Source organism: Mustela erminea, chromosome 6, assembly GCF_009829155.1.
Source record: "Mustela erminea isolate mMusErm1 chromosome 6, mMusErm1.Pri, whole genome shotgun sequence".
NCBI classification, from domain to species: Eukaryota; Metazoa; Chordata; class Mammalia; order Carnivora; family Mustelidae; genus Mustela; species Mustela erminea.
The window spans coordinates 14984031-14990408 of NC_045619.1; the positions used below are offsets into that span (position 1 = coordinate 14984031).

Sequence of the window (6378 nt, forward strand, 5' to 3'; positions counted from 1 at the left end):
TTGGGGGAAAAAATTCTTTGCAACAAAATAGAAAGAAAAAAACCTCTTTAACCATATTAAGTTTTTCTAGAGGAAAAAAGCTATAGCAAAAATTCATACTTACTATTAGTAAGAAATAAAGGGGTGGCTGGCTGGCTCACTTGGTGGAGCAAGCAACTCTTTTTTTTTTTTTGCCATTTAAAAAAAAATCATTACTAATTTATATCAGTCACCATACAGGGGCTCCGAGTGAGTCGTTAAGCATCTGCTTTCAGCTCAGGTCATGATCCCAGGGTTCTGGGCTGGGGCCCTACATCAGGCTCCCTGCTCAGCGGGAAGCTGGCTTCTCTTCTCCCACTCCCCATGCTTGTGTTTCCTCTCTCTCTCTCTGTCTCTCTCTGTCAAATAAATAAATAAAATCTTAAAAAAAAAATTAGTCACCATACAGTACATCATTAGTTTGGATGTATTGTTCCATGATTCATTGTGTCTAACACACAGTGCTCCGTGCAATACATGCCCTCCTTAATACTCATCACCAAGCTCGCCCATCCCCCTAACCACCTCCCCTCTAAAACCCTCAGTTTGTTTCTCGGGAGTCCCTTGCTCTCATGGCTCATCTCCCCCTCCGATAACTACCCCCCCCCCCGCTTCATTTTTCCCTTCCTTCTCCTGTTGTCCTCCAGGAGCACCCAACTCTTGATCTCAGGGTTGTAAGTTTGAGCCCCACATTGGACATAGAGGTTACTTAAAAAAAAATCTCTAAAAAAAAAAAAATAATGAAATTTAAAAATATAAAAATTCTTTTAAGATCAAGAACAAGTGTTCTATTTATCATGGCACTAGAGGTTCTGACCAGTGAAGTAAGATAAAAATAAGACATAAAATAGATAAGGTTGAAAAAAAAGAAACAAAGCTATCCTTGTTTGCTGATGATAGGATTATCTACACACAATACTCTGAAGAATCCAAAGATAAAGTTTAGAAATTAATAAGTGGTTTGAGATGCCTGAGTGGCTCAGTCTGTTAAGCGTCTGCCTTCGGCTCAGGTCATGATCCCAGGGTCCTGGGATCGAGCCCCACACTGGGCTCCTTGCTCAGTAGGAAGCCTGCTTCTCTACCTCCCCCTACCCCTGAGCTTTCTCTCTTCTCTTTCTGACAAATAAATAAAAATAAAGGAAAAAAATTAGTAAGAGAAAAGTTTCTGGTTATGAAATCAGTATGCAATAGTAAATTGCATTTGTACATATCAGTAACAAAGAGATTTACAACAGCAGTAAAAACTAGAAAGAGATCCAACAAAAGACATGTAAGACCTCTATGGAGAAGATTATAAATCTAATGTTAGAAGACATTAAAGAAGACTATTAAGTAGATTAAACAAGAAAGCTGTTAGACTGAGATGGTTTTAATGCCTTAGTAGCCTACGTAAGCAAACCCAAACTTTTGCCTATAATGCCTCAAAGTTAAAAAACTGAAACCCAAGGACAACGAAGGACAGCTACTAGCTCTCCCAGGTAACGCAGCCTCTTATAGCCGAGTCATCCTCTTGCTTTGCTTCTGCCTCTTCTCTGTTAAGTTTTTCTTGTAGCTCTTATTGGCGAAGCCCTCCTAACTGTTTCCAGTTTGGCATTGCCCAACTTGACTTGATTTTTGCTCCAATAAACTTTACAAATTGGAAAATGCTTTATTTTATCTTTCAAGAAGACCACATAAGTGGAGAAACATATATAATAGATGTGAGGGGTGTGTGTGATCAAGTAAGCAAATTCTTGCTTTCAAACGTTATATGAAAACAGGAAAAAGGAGAGCAAGGTAAAAATACACGCCCTATCAGATAGTCACTGAGACAAACAATCCAATAGAAACAATAGAATAAACAGCCTTGAAACAGACTCTAACATGTATGGAAACTGGATTTGTTGCAGTGATTATCAGTTGCGATGTCACCAACTACCCAATACCTCATGTCTTAAAACTACAGCAACCATTTTATAATTTCTGATGATTCTGTGAATTGCCTGGCCAGTCCTACTATTGGTCTCAGCTTGACTCAGTCATTCCAGCTGTATTCAGGTGGTCGCTGGACCCAGATGGCGATTCCAATAAGACTGCTCTCCCATGGCCAGAGTGCTGTCTGGGGTTCTGTTCTCTTCCAGATGACCCCTCCTGATTTGTTCGAGCTAGTAGCCAGACCAGCCCAGATTCTAGGGGAAAAGAAACAGGCCTTAGCTCTTCATGGATAGAGCAGAATATTTATAAGGAGGTAAAGAGCTGATCAGAGCCTTCTTTGGAGATGATCCAACACAACTGGAATTGCAGCCTCGTGAGAAATGGAGGGCCTCTACAATGGGTTATGTATGTTAAATAAAATGTAATTGGAACTATACCTCATACAACAGAAAAAAAAAAAAATTCCAGATGGATTCAAGGCTTAATTGTGGAAAGTAAAACTATAAAACTTCTAGGAAAGAAAAAAAAGAGAATATATTTAAGACCTGGGAAGAGGGGTGCCTTGTAGCTCAGTCAATTGAGTGTCCATCTGTTGATTTCAGTTTTCAGTCATGATCTTGGGGTCCTGGGATTGAGCCCCGCATCAGGGTCCCTGCTCAGCAGGGAGTCTGCTTCTTTCACTTACCTCTGCCTTCCCCCCCTTGTGTGCTTGTGTGTTCTCTCACTCTCTCTCTCTCTCAAATGGGTAAATAAATCTTTAAAAGGAAAAACAAAAAAGACCTTGGAAAAGAAGAGGATCTCTGAAGCAAGACCCAAACAGGCACAACCTCTAAAAGAAAAGGTTGGTTAAACTCAACCACGTTAAAATGCAGAATTTCTGTTTGTTAGAGGATCATGAGAAAAATGAAAAGACGGAATGCATACTGAGAAAAGATATTAGCAACACATACAACTGACAGAGGGCTATTGTCCAAAATGTATGAAGGATTCCAAATTTTCTTTTCTTTTTTTTTTTTAATTTATTCATTTGACAGAGAGAGACACAGCCGGAGAGGAAACACGTGCAGGGGAAGTGGGAGAGGGAGAAGCAGGCTCCCTGTGGAGCAGGGAGCCTGATGTGGGGCTCGGTGTGGGGCTCAATCCCAAAACACAGGATCATGACCTGAGCTGAAGGCAAACACTTAACCACTGAGTCACCCAGGTGCCACAGATTCCAAATTTTCAATAGGGAAAAGACAACACAATTTTTAATGGGCACAAGACTGGAATCAGAAACTTCAGAAAGGAAAAAAACACAAAACCAATGGGAAATGAACATGAAATGATTCTCACCTTTATTATTTGAGGAACAGAAAATCATAACTAAAATGGTATACTTTTGGCACACCTGCTGGCCCAGTTGGTAGAACATGTGACTCCTGATCTCAGGGTCATGAGTTCAAGCCCAACCTTGGGCATGGAGCCTACTAAAATAAAATAAAATGAGATTTTTACATCTACGCAACTGCAAAGATTTTAAATCCTCACAATATCAAATTTGATTGGAGATAAGGAGCAAAAGGTACTCATATACTCTGCTAGTCAAAGGATAAGTAGTTATTACCTGTTTGGAAAACAGTTTGACATTAATTAATAACTTCAAGTATACACATATCCTGTGATCCAACAGTTCCACTTCCAGATATATTTTCTAAAGAAACTCTTATATATAAATATCAGAAGACAAAATATTTAAAGAAACACTGTTTTATAATAAAAAATAAAATGTACATAAATCTGTTAATTAGAGAACGGATAGATTGTGGCTTATTCTATTTTTTTTTTTTAATTTAAGACAGGGAATACTGTATTCAAACCCATCAGAGACATGGACAGCTTGGGTCTGTAACAAAGTGTTGTGTTTTAAAGCACAGGTCAGTAATTGTATGTCAAATTAAGTAATCAGAGCACAACTTTTCTATTTTTTTTTAATTTTTTTAATTTTATTTTATTTTATTTTTTTAATTTATTTGACAGACAGAGATCACAGGTAGACAGAGAGGCAGGCAGAGAGAGAGGAAGGAAAGCAGGCTCCCTGCTGAGCAGAGAGCCTGATGCGGGGCTCGCTCCCAGAACCCTGGGATCATGACCTTAGCCGAAAGCAGAGGCTTCAACCCACTGAGCCACCCAGGCGCCCCAGAGCACAACTTTTCAATGTTCAAAACAGAATAAGCTTCCCAGCAAAAGTAGCATCTTTGTGACATTTCCTTCTCCTTCACCTTCTCCTTCAACAGAATCCACACCAACCTCCTCATAATCCTTCCAAGGGCAGCCATGTCCTCACAAGCCCATGTACCAGTGAACAGAGAGACACGTGGCATGCATCAGGTCAAACTTGTGGTCCAGGCGAGCCCAGGCCTCAGCAATGGCTGTGGTGTTGCTCAGCATGCTCACAGCTCGCTGGACTTTGGCCAGATCTCCACCAGGTACCACAGTGGGAGGCTGGTCATTTATGCCCACTTTGAATGATACTGGGTGGTATGCTTGGTTTTGATGGTGGCAATGGCGGCTTTGACATCTTTGGGAACCATGTAGCCACAGTACATCAGGCAGCCAGCCATGTATTTACCATAGTGAGGGTCACATGTCACCATCTTGTTGGCTGGCGCAAAGCAAGCATTGGTGATCTCTACTACAGAAAGCTGTTCGTGGTAGGCTTTCTCAGCAGAGATGACAGGGGCATTCATGGCCAGAAGGAGGTGGATGCAGGGATAGGGCTCCAGGTTGGTCTGGAATACTGTCAGATCAACATTCAGGGCTCCATCAAATCTGAAGGAAGCTGTGATGCAGGGCACAATTCGACCTATCAACCTATTTAGATTAGTGTAGATTGGGTGTTCAATATCGAGGTTTCAATGACAGATGTCATAGATGTCTACCACAAAAGCATGGAAACCTGGGGGGCTGGGTAAATAGAGAACTCCATCTTGGACTTCCTGCCATAAACAACAGAGAGATGTTCTATCACCAGGGAGGTGAACCTGGAACCAGGTACCCCCTCCAAAGCTGAAGAAAACCAAGAAGACCTGAAGACCTGTGCCCTGGTCATCTACCTTACAAATTCTGTCACTGATCTCCTTGCCAATGCGGTAGTGCCCTCGGGGGTAGTTATTGGCCCTATCCTCCTTGCCTGTGATGAGCTGCTCAGGGTAGAAGAGCTGGCGGTAGGTGCCAGTGTGAACGTCATCAATGACTGTGGGTTCCAGGTCTACAACACATTCTTGCCAGCACCCATCTCACCGAAGAAAGTGTTGAAGGAGCAAGTCCTCCATCAATGGTCTTGTCACTTGGCATCTGGCCATCAGGATGAATGCCATGTTCCAGGTAATAGAGCTGCCAGTAGGCACTGCCAATCTGGGCACCAGCCTGGCCAACGTGGATAGAGATGGAGTCATGCATGGTTGCTGCTTCACATCTGCCAATGTGGCTTGTTCTTTAATTTGAATACTGTGCAGCAGTAATAATCAGTAGCCTTGGCTACATTTCAAAAGCATAAGGTGAGTAACAAAAACAAGTCACGGAAGACTAGATTCTGTATGATTCGACTTTTAAAAGTTCAGGAATACAGAAAATTAAACAATATATTGATTGGGGATTGATAGGTGATAAAATTGTAAAGAAAAGTAGGGCAATGGACAAGCATAAAGTTCAGAGTCATGGTTACCTCTGGGCAGAAGGGAAGGGGGAGAGATCAAGGAGACACACAGAATGAACTTGGCTCCAAAGGCACAGGTCATCGTTCATCTTAAAATTAGATGTTGAACATTCATTCCCAATTCCTTCACACCATAATGCCATTAATAATAATAACAATCATTATTATAATTATTATTATTATAATAAATAAAACTAGATACTAAATATATGGGTGTTTGAGGTATTATTATTTTTTAACCTTTTCACATCTGTTACACTTCCTCCTTTTTATATATTCAGTATCCAATAAAAATAATTTAAAAAATTAAAGTCTTTTTAAAAAAATAGTTTATTTATTTGAGAGAGAGAGAGAGAGCACAAGAAGGGGAGAGAGCAGGGGGCGGGGTAGAGGGAGAGGGAGAAGCAGACTCCCTGCTGAGCAGGGAACCTAATGCAGAGTTAGATCCCAGGACCCTGAGATCACAAGCTGACCCAAAGGCAGAGGCTTAACCCACTAAGCCACCCAGGCACCCCATAAGAGTAACATTTTAAAACAAAGAGATTAGATTCCCTCGTCTTTGTTTCTCAAAAACACCATGCAAAAGAGAGGCTTGAATTTGTTTTTTCAACCTTCTAGTTTGCACCACCTTCAGCAGGCACCCAAAGGGAGTGAGAAAATAAGCCACGGGGCTATCTGGGAGAAGTTTCTGGAACCAAGGGTAGAATGGAGAGGGAAAAAATAAATTGAGCTTTGTTCCGGATATCTAAAGT

General features: G+C 41.2%; 1 pseudogene; it reads right to left on the reverse strand.

Annotated features, from left to right (window-relative positions):
• Nucleotides 1-4251: 4251 nt before the first annotated feature.
• LOC116593442 lies at nt 4252-5370 on the reverse strand (annotated as a pseudogene).
• Nucleotides 5371-6378: the final 1008 nt, after the last annotated feature.